Genomic DNA, 17432 nt, shown 5'->3' with positions numbered 1-17432 from the left:
CAAAACTAACAAGATGAAATTGTATTGGGATAAACATGAGTCCTATACATTGGGCTTAAAATAATTAAATGTATAAAATATTTGCTTGAGGGACATAACTAAAAAAGGATTCTTGCTGAAAGTATCTAGGAGTTCTAGTAGACAGCAAACACAGTAAAAATCAGTAAAGTAATATGGTAGCTTGGGAATAACTATAGTTTCTCATTGGCTATGGGTGGGGAGGAAGGAGGAGAGAAGGGAAAGAATATGAATCATGTAGCCATGGAAAAATATTCTAAATTAATTAATTAAATAAAATTTTTCAAATTAAAAAAAGGAATGACAATATTCTTGTTGTTCAGTCATATCTGAATTTCCATGACCCCGTTTGGAGTTTTCTTGGCAAAGATCATAGAGTGATTTGTCATTTCCTTCTCCAGCTCATTTGATAGATGAGGAAACTGAGGCAAATAAGGTTAAGTGACTTCTCCAGGGTCACACAGCTAGTGGTATCTGAGACTGGATTTGAGCTTAGGAAGATGAGTCTTTCTGTCTCCAGGGCTAGAACTCTATCCATTGGGCCACATAGCAACCTGACTACACACTTGGGCTACCTTAATAGATATGCATTGTCTACAGCAAGTTCAGTAATGGTCCTATTGTGTCTGCCCTGGTCAGATTATATCATCAACATTGTGTCCATCCATGGGTTTCAAATCTGTAAAGGGACATTTCTAGGCTGGAAGGTAACCTAGATAGTGAGAGGACTAGAGGCTTTGCCTTAAGAGACCAACTGAAAAAGGAGAGGTGGAATCAAAATGGTGGCGTAGAGGCAGCAAAAGTTCAAACCTCTGAAAACTCTTCCTCACCAATTAAAAATCAAATGCTCCTAGAGAACTGAAAACCAAATCTAACCACAGGACAGAGCTAAGGAAACCTCCTGCTGGACTCAACTTAAAAAGGTACATCCCCAAAAAGCCTGAATTCAAGAACACTCAGGATTAAGGGGAAGGAAGAAGGAAGGTTGCAGGATCCCTCCCCCACCCACAGTACTGAGCCTCCAGCAGTGGCTGGAATCTCTGAGTAGTCAAGGGCACCAGTATGGAGGGAGCACCTTGCAGGCAAAGCTACGCCAGGCACAAAGTGTCAAACACAGGCAGCTAGAAGGCAGTTTGAGGAGAAGCACAGAGGAGGCAACATAGTCTCAGTAGCGGAGACATTCCATATTGCCCCCCCTTCCCAAGATTTTGGCCTCAAGGCACATCCAGCTCTGCAAATTTAACTCCCTGGGCTTAATCTCATCAAGCCTTCATAGGGCAAGGAAGCTCAAGCTCCAACACTCCTCCCCTATAAACTGCTCTGAGAGATTTGCTGACTAAGCTCCAAGGGTGAAGGCTGACAGAAAAGCCCAAAACCACAGATCCAGCACATAATGAGAGGAGCAAGAGTACAGGCAACTAGAGGGAGAAAAGAAAGGGCAAATATGAGCAAACAACAGAAAAAGAAAAAAGAAATTGTAATCGACAGCTTCTATCCAGACAATGAACAAAGAGCAAATGTAACACAGGATGATCAAGGAACACCAAGCAAAAACACAGAAACTCCAGAAATTGGACATAGGCTTTGGAAGAACTCAAAATACAATTCAAAACACGATTAAGAGAGGGTGAAAAAAAACTGGGAAAAGAACTTAAAAAGCAAGATAAGTCAACTGGAAACAGAAAATAGTGTCTTGAAAGTCAAAATTAATCAGCTTGAAAATGAGACAAAGGAGATGAAAGATCAGAAGGAGGATGACCAAAAAGCCAGGGATGAAATTCAGTCTTTAAAAACCAGAATACAACAATTAGAAGCAAGCAACTTCACAAGGCAGCAGGAAACTATAAAATAAAATAAAATGAAAAAATGAAAAAATTGAGGAAAATATGAAACATCTCATTTACAAAACAGAAGATTTAGGGGGCAGCTGGGTAGATCAGTTGATTGTGAGCTAGGCCTAGAGATGGGAGGTCCTAGTTTCAAATCTATCCTCAGACACTTCCCAGCTGTGTGACCCTGGGCAAGTCACTTAACCCCCATTGCCTAATCCTTACCACTTGGAACCAATACGCAGTATTGATTCTAAGACAGAAGGTAAGGGTTTTTTAATTTAGAAAAATTAAATTAAAACAAAAAAAAACCCAGAAGATTTAGAAAATCTTTCCAGGAGAGGCAATTTAAGAATTATTAGTCTACTGGAAGACTGTGACAAAAGAAAAAGCCTGGACATCATCCTAAAAGAAATTATCCAAGATAACTGCCCCAACATTCTAGAACAAGAGGGAAAAGTAAAGATTGAAAGAATCCACAGATCATCTCCTGTACTTAATCCCCAACTGACAACACCCAGGAATGTTATAGTCAAATTCAAGAACTACCAGACAAAGGAAAAAATATTACAAGCTGCTAAGAAGTTATTCAGATACCATGGAACTAAAGTTAGGATAACACAGGATCTGACTGCATCTACACTGAAGGACTGAAAGGCATGAAATATGATAATCCAGAATGCAAGGGAACTAGGTCTACAACCAAGACTCAACTACCCAGCAAAACTGACTATATTCTTACAGGGGAAAGTATGGTCATTTAATAAAAGGGAAGAATTCCAAGCATTCATAAAGGAAAAGATCAGACCTGAACAGAAAATCTGATGCCTAAGCACAGAACTCAAGAGAATCGTCAAAAGGTAATTAAAAGGGGGGGGGACAAAAACAAAACAAAACAAAAAAACTATTTTCAAGGGACCCAATAAGTTAAAATGATATGTATCCCTACAAGAAAAGAGGATATTGGTAACTCTTAAAAATTATAACCTGGGTAGTTAGAAGAATTATACCTAGAGGGAACAGTGACAAACTGTATAGGATGAAATGCCAAGACATAAATATGTATATAGATATATAGATATATATGCATATATATATGTGTGCATATATATATATGTATATATATATATATATATATAGCTAGAGCTTTTAAAAAGAGGTTAATACTAAGAGAAATGGGAAAAGAAACAAAATGGGGGTAATGTATATGTCAAAAAGGAGCACATGGAGGGAGGGAGAACATCAATATACTGGAAGGGTAAAGATATAGGAGATAGGAAATACTCAATTCATACATGCATTAAAATTGACTCAAAGAGGGAAGAACAATCAAATACATTGGGGCAGAGAATTGATTTGCATCCTATAGGGAAGTAGAAAGGTAACAAATGGAGTGATGGGGAGGGAAGCAATACAAGGGAGGGAGAGGGTGGGGGGTAGTTTAAAAAGACTGTAAAGAAAATAAGAGAGGAATAAGAAGGGGGGTAGAAAGGGAACTAAATAAGGGTGGGAATTAGGGAACAATTAAAAACAAAACACTGGTGTAGAAGGAAATAGTGAAAGAAGAAAGGAAATTAACATGCTGGGAAATACACAGCTTGTAATCATAACTCTGAATGTGAATTGAATGAACTCACCCATAAAACACAAGCAAATAGCAGAGTGGATTAGGAACCAAAACCCTACCATATGCTGTCTACAAGAAACACACATGAGGAAGGTAGACACCCAAAGGGTAAAAGTAAGAGGATGGAGCCAAATCTATTGGGCATCAACCGATAAAAAGAAGGCAGGAGTTGCAATTGTGATATCTGACAAAGTCAAAGCAAAAAGAGATCTAGTCAAAAGAGATAGGGAAGGTAATGACATCCTGATAAGAGGCAGTATAGACAATGAGGAAATATCAGTACTCAACATATATGCACCAAATGGCATAGCATCCAAATTTCTAAGGGAGAAACTAGTGGAGTTCAAGGATGAAATAAACAGAAAAACTATACTACTAGGAGACCTGAACCTTCCTCTATCAGAACTAGATAAACCAAACCAAAAAAATAAATAAGAAAGAGGTAATAGAAGTGAATGAAATCTTAGAAAAATTAGAGTTAGTAGATATGAGGAGAACAATAAATAGGGACAAAAAGGAATGCATCTTCTTTTCAGCAGCACATGGTACATTCACAAATATTGACCATGTACTAGGGCATAAAAAACATTGTAAACAAGTGCAAAAGAGCAGAAATAATAAATGTAATCTTCTCAGACAACAATGCAATAAAAATAATAATTAGTAAGGGTATATGGAGAAGCAAATAAAAAATTAATTGGAAATTAAACAATAAGATTCTCCAAAATCAATTAAAGAACAAATCATAGCAACAATTAATAATTTCACTGAAGAAAATGACAATGGTGAGACATCCTTTCAAAATCTATGGGATGCAGCCAAAGCAGTACTCAGGGGGAAATTTATATCCTTGAGTTCATATATTAACAAATTAGGGAGGGCAGAGGTCAATTAATTGGGCATGGAAATTAAAAAACTAGAAAGTGAACAAATTAAAAATCCTCAGATGAAGACTAAATTAGAGATCCTAAAAATCAAAGGAGAAATCAATAAAATTGAAAGTCAAAGAACTATTGATTTAATAAATAAGTCTGGAAGCTGGTACTTTGAAAAAACAAATAAAATAGACAAAGCACTAGTCAGTCTAATTAAAAAAGGAAAGAAAAAAACCAAATTGACAGTATCCAAGATGAAAAGGGAGACCCCACCTCTAATGAAGAGGAAATTAAGGCAACCATTAAAAACTACTATGCCCAATTATATGGCAACAAATATGGCAATCTAGGTGATATGGATGAATACTTACAAAAATATAAATTGCCTGGACTAAAAGAGGAAGAAATAAATTACCTAAACAACTCCATATCAGAAAAAGAAATTGAACAAGCCATCAAAGAACTCCCTAAGACAAAGTCCCCAGAACCAGATGGATTCACAAATGAATTCGATCAAACATTCAAAGAACAACTAATCCAAATATTATACAAACTATTTGACAGAATAAGCAAAGAAGGAGTTCTACCAAATTCCTTTTATGACACAAATATGGTACTAATTCCAAAACAAGGCAGGTCAAAAAATGAGAAAGAAAATTACAGACCAATTCCCTAATGAACATAGATGCAAAAATCTTAAATAGAATACTAGAAAAAAGACTCCAGCAAGTGATCACGTAGATTATTCATTATGACCAGGTAGGATTTATACCAGGAATGCAAGGATGGTTCAATATCAGGAAAACCATCCTCATAATTGACCATATTAACAAGCAAACTGACAAAAGTCACGATTACCTCAATAGATGCAGAAAAAGCCTTTGACAAAATACATCAGTCATTCCTTTAGAAAACGCTAGAAAGCGTAAGAATAGAAGGACCTTTCCTAAAAATAATAAATAGTATATATCTAAAACCATCAACAAAAATCATCTGCAATGGGGATAAACTCGAAGCCTTCCCAATAAGATCAGGAGTGAAACAAGGATTCCCATTACCACCTCTATTATTTAACATTGTACCAGAAACACTAGCAGTAGCAATTAGAGAATAAAAAGAAATTGAAGGTATTAAAATCGGCAATGAGAAAACCAAGCTATCACTCTCTGTGGATGATATGAGGGTCTACTTAAGAATCCTAGAGAATCGACCAAAAAGCTAGTCGAAATAATCAACAACTTTAGCAAAGTTGCAGGATACAAAATAAACCCACATAAATCATCAGCATTTCGATATATTTCCAACATATCTCAGCAGCAAGAATTAAAAAGAGAAATTCCATTTAAAATCACCCTCAACAATATAAAATACTTAGGAATCTATCTTCCAAGACAAACACAGGAACTATATGAACACATCTACAAAACAGTCTTCACACAATTAAAACTAGATCTAAACAATTGGAAAAACATTGACTGCTCATGGGTAGGATGAGCTAACATAATAAAAATGACAATCCTACCCAAACTAATTTACTTATTTAGTGCCATACCCATTGAACTACCAAAAAACTTTTTTACTGAATTAGAAAAAAACATAACAAAGTTCATTTGGAAGAACAAAAGATCAAGGATATCCAGGAAAATCATGAAAAAAAAATGTGAAGGAAGGAGGCCTTGCAGTCCCAGATCTCAAACTATACTATAAAGCACTGGTCATCAAAACAATTTGGTACTGGCTAAGAGACAGAAGGGAGGATCAGTGGAATAGACTTGGGGTAAGTGACCTCAGCAAGACAGTCTATGATAAGCCCAAAGATCCCAGCTTTTGAGACAAAAATCCACTATTTGATAAAAAAAAAAACTGCTGGGAAAATTGGAAGACAGTGTGGGAGAGATTAGGTTTGGATCAACATCTCACACCCTACACCAAGGTAAACTCAGAATGGGTGAATGACTTGAATATAAAGAAGGAAACTATAAGCAAATTTGGTGAACACAGAATAGTATACATGTCAGATCTTTGGGAAAGGAAAGATTTTAAGAGCAAGCAAGAGTTAGAAAAAAATCACAAAATGTAAAATAAATAATTTTTATTACATCAAATTAAAAAGGTTTTGTATAAACAAAACCAATGCAACCAAAATTAGAAGGGAAGAAACAAATTGGGAAACAATCTTCATAACAAAAACCTCTGACAAAGGTCCAATTACTCAAATTTATAAAGAGCTAAACCAATTGTACAAAAAATCATGCCATTCTGCAATTGATAAATGGGCAAGGGACATGAATAGGCAATTTTCAGTAAAGAAATCAAAACTATTAATAAGCATATGAAAAAGTGTTCTAAATCTCTTATAATCAGAGAGATGTAAATCAAAACAACTCTGAGGTATCACCTCACACCTAGCAGATTGACTAACATGACAGCAAAGGAAAGTAATGGATGTTGGAGGGGATGTGGCAAAGTTGGGACATTAATGTACTGCTGGTGGAGTTGTGAATTGATCCAACCATTCTGGAGGGCAATTTAGAACTATGCCTAAAGGGCACTAAAAGATTGTCTGCCCTTTGATCCATCCATAGCACTGCTGGATTTATACCCCAAAGAGATAATAGGGAAAAAGACCTGTACAAGAATATTCATTGCTGTGCTCTTTATATGGCAAAAAAATTTGAAAATGAGGGGATGCCCTTCAATTGGGGAATGGCTGAACAAATTGTGGTATCTGTTGGTGATGGAATACTATTGTGCTCAAAGGAACAATAAAGTGTAGGAATTCCATGTGAACTGGAAAGACCTCCAGGAATTGATGCAGAGTGAAAGGAGCAGAACCAGGAGAACATTATATACGGAGTCTGATACACTGTGGGTACAATCAAATGTAATGGATTTTGCCATTAGTGGCAATATAGTGATCCTAAACAACTTGGAGGGATCTACAAGAAAGAACACTATCCACATTCAGAGGAAAAACTGTGGGAGTAGAAACAGAAGAAAAACAACTGCTTGAATACAAGGGTCAAGGGGGATATGGCTGGGGATGGAGACTCTAAATGATCATTCTGTTGCAAACATCAACAACATGGAAATAAGTCTTGATCAAGGACACATGTAATGCCCTGTGACATGTCAGCTATAGGAAGTGGTGGAGGGAGGGGAGAGAGGGAAAGAATATGATTCTTGTAACCAATTAATAATGTTCTAAATTGACTAAATACATTTTTTAAAAAAAGGTAAGACCGTCTTCCGGTTAAGATGGCGGCTTAGAGAAAGCTGAAGTTCAGATCTCCGGAAAACCCTTCCCGACCGATCTCAAACTAGAAGCTCCTAAGGCGCCGAAATTCAAAACGATCAACAGCACAGACCCTGGGAACCCTCCTCCTGGACCTGGACCCGGTTCAAAAGGTACGGCTCCCCTTAAAAGCCAGAACCCGAGATCCCTCGGACCTCAGGGGTAGGAGCGCAGAGTCCAAGGCTCCCGGAAGCGGCAGCCGCGCCGGGCTCAGAGAGCAGGGTCTGAGGAACAACAACCCTCAGGGTCTTCTACCCAAGTCCCAGTCCGGGTGAAAGTTACTGCCTGGGGCTTCCGCTGCAGAGAGCCTGTCGGTCCGGGTGAAAGTTACTGCCTGGGGCCTCCGCTGCAATAAGCCGCTTGGTCCCGGTGAAAGTTACTGCCTGGGGCCTCGCTGCAGAGAGCTGGTCAAAACAACAGCAACCCTCAGGGCGGGCAAGACAGCCTCACGGGCTGGATCCTGCTATCCAAGTCTCAGTGAAAGTCTGTGCTCTCGGAGCTTGGGGAAGCGGCAGCCCATCCCCCCGCAGGCCGACGAAACAGCCTCACGGCCAGGGATTCTGAAGGCAACTTCCGGAAATCGAGCCAGGGGGAGAGTGTGGCCTCGTGGTCCGACCCTTCCATTCCAGTTCCAGTGAGGCATATTCAGTTTAACCCAGGGAAAGCTCATAGAACTATCTGCCCAGGACTAAAGCCCCTGAACACCAGAAAGAGACAAGAAAAACTAATCCTCCACATTCAGAAATGGCAAACTCCACAGAACCACAGAAGCCCCAAAATACCAAGAAAAATAAGAAGAAAGGGGCGACTTTGGACACATTCTATGGAGCCAAAATACAAAATACAGAGCAGACAGAAGATAATATAAAAGAAAATGCTCCAAAACCTTCCAAAGGAAATGGAAACTCTCCACAAACCTATGAAGAATTTGAATCAGAAATGACCAAAAAGATGGAAGCCTTCTGGGAGGAAAAGTTGGAAATAATGCAAAAGAAATTCACGCATCTACAAAACCAGTTTGACCAAACTGTAAAAGAAAACCAGGCTTTAAAGGCCAGAATCAGGCAGCTGGAAGACAATGATCGTGTAAAAGAGCAAGAATCAATAAAGCAAAGCCAAAATACCAAGAAATTAGAAGAGAACATAAAATATCTCACCGACAAGGTGATAGATCTGGAAAATAGGGGGAGAAGGGATAATTTAAGAATAATTGGACTCCCAGATAAGCCAGAAATAAACACCAAACTGGACATGGTGATACAAGATATAATCAAAGAAAATTGCCCAGAGATTCTAGAACAAGGGGGCAATACATCCACTGACAGAGCTCACAGAACACCTTCTACACTAAACCCCCAAAAGACAACTCCCAGGAATGTAATTGCCAAATTCCAAAGCTATCAAACAAAAGAAAAAATCCTACAGGAAGCCAGAAAAAGACAATTTAGATATAAAGGAATGCCAATCAGGGTCACCCAAGACCTTGCAAGTTCTACGCTGAATGATCGTAAGGCATGGAACATGATCTTCAGAAAGGCAAGAGAGCTGGGTCTCCAACCAAGAATCAGCTACCCAGCAAAACTGACTATATACTTCCAAGGGAAAGTATGGGCATTCAACAAAATAGAAGACTTCCAACTTTTTGCAAAGAAAAGACCAGAGCTCTGTGGAAAGTTTGATACCGAAAATCAAAGAGCAAGGAATACCTGAAAAGGTAAATATTAAGGAAAGGGGAAAAATGTTATCTTCTTTTACTCAAATTCTCTTCTATAAGGACTACATTTATATCAACCTATGTATACTAATATGTGGGGAAAATGTAATGTATAAATAGGGGGTAAAGAAAGACCAAATAGAATAATGGTTCTCACACAAAGATTCACAGGGGAAGGGGAGGGGAAGAAAACTCCTATAAGAAGGAGAGGAAGAGAGGGGGGGGGGGGTTTACTTAAACCTCAATCTCAGGGAAATCAACTCTGAGAGGGAAAAACATCCAGATCCATTGGGATCTTGAATTCTATCTTACCCAACAAGGGTAAGGAGAAGGGAAAACCAAGGGGGGGAGGGGGAGAGGGAGAACAAAAAGGGAGGGAAAGAGAGGGGGGAGGGGGAGGGAACAAAAAGGGAGGGACTAAAAAGGGAAACATCAAGGGAGGGGACAAGGGGGACTGATTCAAAGTAAATCACTGGACTAAAAGGTAGAGATGAAGAAGAAAAGGTTAGAATTAGGGAAGGCTATCAAAATGCCAGGGAGTCCACAAATGACAATCATAACTTTGAACGTGAATGGGATGAACTCACCCATAAAACGTAGACGAATAGCAGAATGGATTAGAATCCAAAACCCTACCATATGTTGTCTTCAAGAAACACACATGAGGCGGGTTGACACCCACAAGGTCAGAATTAAAGGATGGAGTAAGACCTTCTGGGCCTCAACTGATAGAAAGAAGGCAGGAGTGGTAATCATGATATCTGATAAAGCCAATGCAAAAATAGACCTGATCAAAAGAGATAGGGAAGGTAATTATATTTTGTTAAAAGGGACTCTAGACAATGAGGAAATATCATTAATCAACATGTATGCACCAAATAATATAGCACCCAAATTTCTAATGGAGAAACTAGGAGAATTGAAGGAAGAAATAGACAATAAAACCATACTAGTGGGAGACTTAAACCAACCATTATCAAATTTAGATAAATCAAATCAAAAAATAAATAAGAAAGAGGTAAAAGAAGTGAATGAAATCTTAGAAAAATTAGAATTAATAGACATATGGAGAAAAATAAATAGGGATAAAAAGGAATACACCTTCTTCTCAGCACCACATGGCACATTCACAAAAATTGACCATACATTAGGTCACAGAAACATAGCACACAAATGCAAAAAAGCAGAAATAATGAATGCAGCCTTCTCAGATCACAAGGCAATAAAAATAATGATTAGTAATGGTACATGGAAAACCAAATCTAAAACCAATTGGAAATTAAACAATATGATACTCCAAAACCGTTTAGCTAAAGAAGAAATCATAGAAACAATTAATAATTTCATCAAGGAAAATGACAATGGCGAAACATCCTTTCAAACCTTTTGGGATGCAGCCAAAGCGGTAATCAGAGGCAAATTCATATCCCTGAAAGCTCATATTAACAAACAAGGGAGAGCAGAGATCAATCAATTGGAAATGCAATTGAAAAAACTCGAAAGCGATCAAATTAAAAACCCCCAGCAGAAAACCAAATTAGAAATCCTAAAAATTAAGGGAGAAATTAATAAAATCGAAAGTGATAGAACTATTGATTTAATAAATAAGACAAGAAGCTGGTACTTTGAAAAAACAAACAAAATAGACAAAGTACTGGTCAATCTAATTAAAAAAAGGAAGGAAGAAAAGCAAATTCACAGCATTAAAGATGAAAAGGGGGACAGCACCTCCAATGAGGAGGAAATTAAGGCAATCATTAGAAATTACTTTGCCCAATTATATGGCAATAAATACACCAATTTAGGAGAAATGGATGAATATATACAAAAATACAAACTGCCTAGACTAACAGAAGAGGAAATAGAATTCTTAAATAATCCCATATCAGAAATTGAAATCCATCAAGCCATCAAAGAACTTCCTAAGAAAAAATCCCCAGGGCCTGATGGATTCACCTGTGAATTCTATCAAACATTCAGAGAACAGTTGACCCCAATACTATACAAACTATTTGACATAATAAGCAAAGAGGGAGTTCTACCAAACTCCTTTTACGACACAAACATGGTACTGATTCCAAAACCAGGCAGGTCAAAAACAGAGAAAGAAAACTATAGACCAATCTCCCTAATGAATATAGATGCAAAAATTTTAAATAGGATACTAGCAAAAAGACTCCAGCAAGTGATCAGAAGGATCATTCACCATGATCAAGTAGGATTCATACCAGGGATGCAGGGCTGGTTCAACATTAGGAAAACCATCCACATAATTGACTACATCAACAAGCAAACTAGCAAGAACCACATGATTATCTCAATAGATGCAGAAAAAGCCTTTGATAAAATACAACACCCATTCCTATTAAAAACACTAGAAAGCATAGGAATAGAAGGGTCATTCCTAAAAATAATAAACAGTATATATCTAAAACCAACAGCTAATATCATCTGCAATGGGGATAAACTAGATGCATTCCCAATAAGATCAGGAGTGAAACAAGGATGCCCATTATCACCTCTACTATTTGACATTGTACTAGAAACACTAGCAGTAGCAATTAGAGAAGATAAAGAAATTGAAGGTATCAGAATAGGCAAGGAGGAGACCAAGTTATCACTCTTTGCGGATGACATGATGGTCTACTTAAAGAATCCTAGAGATTCAACCAAAAAGCTAATTGAAATAATCAACAACTTTAGCAAAGTTGCAGGATACAAAATAAACCCACATAAATCATCAGCTTTTCTATATATCTCCAACACAGCTCAGCAGCAAGAACTAGAAAGAGAAATCCCATTCAAAATCACCTTAGACAAAATAAAATACCTAGGAATCTATCTCCCAAGACAAACACAGGAACTATATGAACACAACTACAAAACACTCGCCACACAACTAAAACTAGACTTGAACAATTGGAAAAACATTAACTGCTCATGGATAGGACGAGCCAATATAATAAAAATGACCATCCTACCCAAACTTATTTATCTATTTAGTGCCATACCCATTGAACTACCAAAATACTTCTTCACTGATTTAGAAAAAACCATAACAAAGTTCATTTGGAAGAACAAAAGATCAAGGATATCCAGGGAATTAATGAAAAAAAACACATATGATGGGGGCCTTGCAGTCCCTGACCTAAAACTATATTACAAAGCAGCAGTCATCAAAACAATTTGGTACTGGCTAAGAAACAGAAAGGAAGATCAGTGGAATAGACTGGGGGAAAACGACCTCAGCAAGACAGTATACGATAAACCCAAAGATCCCAGCTTTTGGGACAAAAATCCACTATTCGATAAAAACTGCTGGGAAAATTGGAAGACAGTGTGGGAGAGACTAGGAATAGATCAACACCTCACACCCTACACCAAGATAAATTCAAAATGGGTGAGTGACTTAAACATAAAGAAGGAAACCATAAGTAAATTGGGTAAACACAGAATAGTATACATGTCAGACCTTTGGGAGGGGAAAGGCTTTAAAACCAAGCAAGATATAGAAAGAATCACAAAATGTAAAATAAATAATTTTGACTACATCAAACTAAAAAGCTTTTGTACAAACAAAACCAATATAACTAAAATCAGAAGGGAAACAACAAATTGGGAAAAAATCTTCATAGAAACCTCTGACAAAGGTTTAATTACTCATATTTATAATGAGCTAAATCAATTGTACAAAAAATCAAGCCATTCTCCAATTGATAAATGGGCAAGGGAAATGGATAGGCAGTTCTCAGATAAAGAAATCAAAACTATTAACAAGCACATGAAGAAGTGTTCTACATCTCTTATAATCAGAGAGATGCAAATCAAAACAACTCTGAGGTATCACCTCACACCTAGCAGATTGGCTAACATAACAGCAAAGGAAAGTAATGAATGCTGGAGGGGATGTGGCAAAGTGGGGACATTAATGCATTGCTGGTGGAGTTATGAACTGATCCAACCATTTTGGAGGGCAATTTGGAACTATGCCCAAAGGGCGACAAAAGAATATCTACCCTTTGACCCAGCCATAGCACTGCTGGGTCTGTACCCCAAAGAGATAATGGACACAAAGACTTGTACAAAAATATTCATAGCTGCGCTCTTTGTGGTGGCCCAAAACTGGAAAACGAGGGGATGCCCATCAATTGGGGAATGGCTGAACAAACTGTGGTATATGTTGGTGATGGAATACTATTGTGCTCAAAGGAATAATAAAGTGGAGAAGTTCCATGGAGACTGGAACAACCTCCAGGAAGTGATGCAGAGCGAGAGGAGCAGAACCAGGAGAACATTGTACACAGAGACTAATACACTGTGGTATAATCGAACGTAATGGACTTCTCCATTAGGGGCGGTGTAATGTCCCTGAACAACTTTCAGGGATCCAGGAGAAAAAAAACACCATTCATAAGCAAAGGATAAACTATGGGAGTGGAAACACCGAGAAAAAGCAACTGCCTGAATACAGAGGTTGAGGGGACATGACAGAGGATAGACTTTAAATGAACACTCTAATGCAAATACTATCAACAAAGCAATGGGTTCAAATCAAGAAAACATCTAATGCCCAGTGGACTTACGCGTCGGCTATGGGGGGTGGGGGGGAGGAAAAGAAAATGATCTATGTCTTTAACGAATAATGCTTGGAAATGATCAAATAAAATATATTTAAAAAAAAAAATAAAAAAATCTTTCATAACTTGAAAAAAAAAAAAGGTAAGACCAAGGGAGTTGAAGATGGCTGTTTTTAAAGTGCTTAAAGTATTTAAATTCTTAAATTGAGTGTTTTAACTATTTAAATACTTATTTTCAATACATACATAAAATATTTAAATTCTTTGGGATTTAAAATTGAGTATTTAAAGCATTTAAAGACTTAAATTAAGTATTTAAAGGGCTATAGTGCATGGAAAAGAGATTTGACTTATTTTTCTTTTTTGAAATTTGAGTTATTTTTCTTTATCCAAGAAGGCAAACCAGAAGCAGAGGCCAAAAATTACAGGAAGGCAGATGTCAGCTTGACATAAGGAAATGCTTCCTAACTACTGCATTAGGACTCTCCAAATGTGAAACAGGATGCTTTGTGGGGTAGTGAGTTACTTATCACTAGAGGTCTTCAAATGGTAGTCAATCATCACTAGATGCCAGAGGCCAGATGACCACTTGTGAGATATCTTAGAGATGGGTGCCATGATTTGGTTGCAATTTGGACTTCCCCACTTTAAGATCATAGATGCAGAGTTGAAAGCAACCTTAGAAATCATGTAGTTCAAATTCCTCGTTTTACAGATGAGGAAACTGAGGCACTGAGAGAAAGTGACTTGCCCAAGGTTAGGAACTATCTTGGGCCCTGTTTCCCTCACATTCTCTCTCCTCCCACAGGCATGGTACTCTATGTTAGGAAAATGAATTTATTCAGGAAAAGCTGGAGTGAGTAACAGGAAAGACGCCCATACTATTTTATCCTTCCTCTCCTCCCTCCACCCAGGGCCTGAGGCAGGGTGGTGTTCTGATGCCCTTATCAGCTGGCTCACTCTGAGTAGTGGCATGATCTCTGTCAACAGTAGCAGGAGACTCTGTGCCAGGCCCCAGACAGTGTTACTGCCAGACAGGGGGAGGCAGGGCAGTGACATATACGTTCAGGCCTGGCCTTGCTTTTGGGAAAGTGTTGCTTCTACAGAGAGATCAGATGGAAACCAGTGCTGGGACCACATGCAGGACCCAGCTAAGGAATGCAGGATCAAAGTAGAGATGAAGTAGGGCCCAATTAGGGCAACATTTTCTCTATTTTAAGAATTTATTTAAATTTAATTTAAAATTAAAAATCTAAGCATTTAATAATTCATTTCACAGGGTTTCTTTAACAGGATTCCTCTTGTAATACCTTTCCACTCTCCCTAAAATCTATCCATAAAACTAGTATTATAGGGCACTGGATAACTAAGTTAGTTAATGGAGATTTTTTTACCCCAAAACAACTTGTAAGCTTACTGACCATGAAGGATACCTGAAGTTCCATCATTCTTTCCTTTGTCTTAATTAAAAAATGAAAAGCACCTATAATGTACCTGTCACTACATTAGACACTGAAGATACCTAGACAGAAATGAAATAGTCTCTGCCCTCAAGGAATTTATTTTCTTTTTCTCTTTAACCCTTTACCTTCTGTCTGGGAATCAAAATAAAATATTTTGATTCCCAGACAGAAGAGAGGTAAGGGCTAGTCAATGGGGATTAAGTGCCTAGCCCAAGGTCACACAGCTAGGAAATATCTGAGGCCAGATTTGAACCCAGGACCTCTCATCTCCAGGCCTGCCTCTCAATCCACTGAGTCACCTATGTGCTGCCCTCCCCTTTCCTTCTACTAGTAGAAAATAGCACATACTGCTCTTCTGCCTTAGAACCAATACATAATATTGATTCTAAGACGGAAGAAAAGGATTAAAATATATATATATATATATATATATAATAAGTATAAAATTATTTCAGTGAAGAGCATTAACACCTAGAGGGCTCAGGAAAGAACTCTTACAGGAAGAGGTGTTTGGGTTCTAGGGATTCTAAAAGGCAGAGGTGAGAAGAAGGCATTGTAGGGATGGGAGATAGCATGTATAAGGGCACAATGATATGAAATTAAACATCACATATAGACAAGAGATCTCTTCAAGACAATTAGAAACATCAAATAAACATTTGATGCAAAAGTGGGCATGATAAAAGACCAAAAGGGTAGGGACTTCACAAAAATAGAAGAGATTAAGAACAGGTAGCAAGTATATACAGAAAAACTATATAGGAAAGATCTTAACACCACTGATAACCATGATGGTGTGGTTACTGATCTAGAGCCAGACACCCTAAAGAATGAAATTAAGTGGGCCTTAGGACGCCCATTTCCTATGCTAGCAGTAAGGCTAGTGGAGGTGATGGAATTCCATCTGGGTGATTTGAAATTCTAAAATAGGATGCTGTTAAAATACTGCATTCAATATGGCAGAAATTTTGGAAAGCTCAACAGTAGCCACTAGATTGGAAAAGAACAGTTTATGTCACAATCCTAAAGAAGGGCAATGTCAAAGAATGTTCAAGTCACTGAACAATTATACTCATTTCATTCATCAGCAAAGTTATTGCTTAAAATTCTGCAAACTGCGCTTCAACAATATGTGAACCAAGAATTACCAGAAGTGCAGGCTGGTTTTCAAAAAGGAAGAAGAACTAGAGACCAAATTGCCAACATTCACTGAATTATAGCTAAAGCAAGACAGTTCCCAAAAAACACCTACTTCTGCTTTAGTGACTACAGTATAGTTTTTTTTTTTTTTATTATATGGATCACAACAAAATGTGACAAGTCCTCAGAGTTACTTTATCTTGCTTGTCTCCTGAGGAAGCCGTATTTGGGCCAAGAAGCAATGATCAGAACAGAACATGGAACAATTAATTGGATTAAAATTGGGAAAGGAGTACAACAAGGTTTTATATTTACATATGCAGAATACACCATGTGTAAAAACCTGGAATTAAGGTCATTCAGAGAAATATCAACAATCTCAGCTATGCAAATGATTCCACTCTGATGGCAAAAAGTAAAAAAGAATTAAGAAGTCTGTTGCTAAGGGTGAAAGAGGAAAATGTAAAAGTTAGCTCTTAGCAACTGGTCCCATCACTTCCTGGAAAATAGGAGAAGAAATGGAAGTAGTGTCAAATTTTATATTCTTCTGATCAAAGATCACTGCAGACAGTTATTGAAGCCATGAAATTAAAAGATGTTAGCTCCTTGGAAGGAAAGTTATGGCAAGTCTGGACAGCATACTAAAAAAGCAGAGACAACACCTTGCCAACAAAGGTTCATATAGTTAAAGCTATAGTTTTTCAGTAGCAATATATGGCTTGTGAGAGTTGGGCTGGAAAGCTGAGCACCACAAAATCAATGCTTTCATGTTGAGGTGCTGGAAAAGACTTTTGAGAGTCCCTTGATCAGCAAATAAGTCAAATCAGTCAGTACTTTAAAAAATTAATTCATACTCTTTGACGGATGGTCAAATACTGAAGCTGAAGCTTAAAT

The sequence above is a fragment of the Monodelphis domestica genome, chromosome 2 (genome assembly GCF_027887165.1).
Source record: "Monodelphis domestica isolate mMonDom1 chromosome 2, mMonDom1.pri, whole genome shotgun sequence".
NCBI classification, from domain to species: Eukaryota; Metazoa; Chordata; class Mammalia; order Didelphimorphia; family Didelphidae; genus Monodelphis; species Monodelphis domestica.
This window is presented reverse-complemented; position numbering follows the sequence as displayed.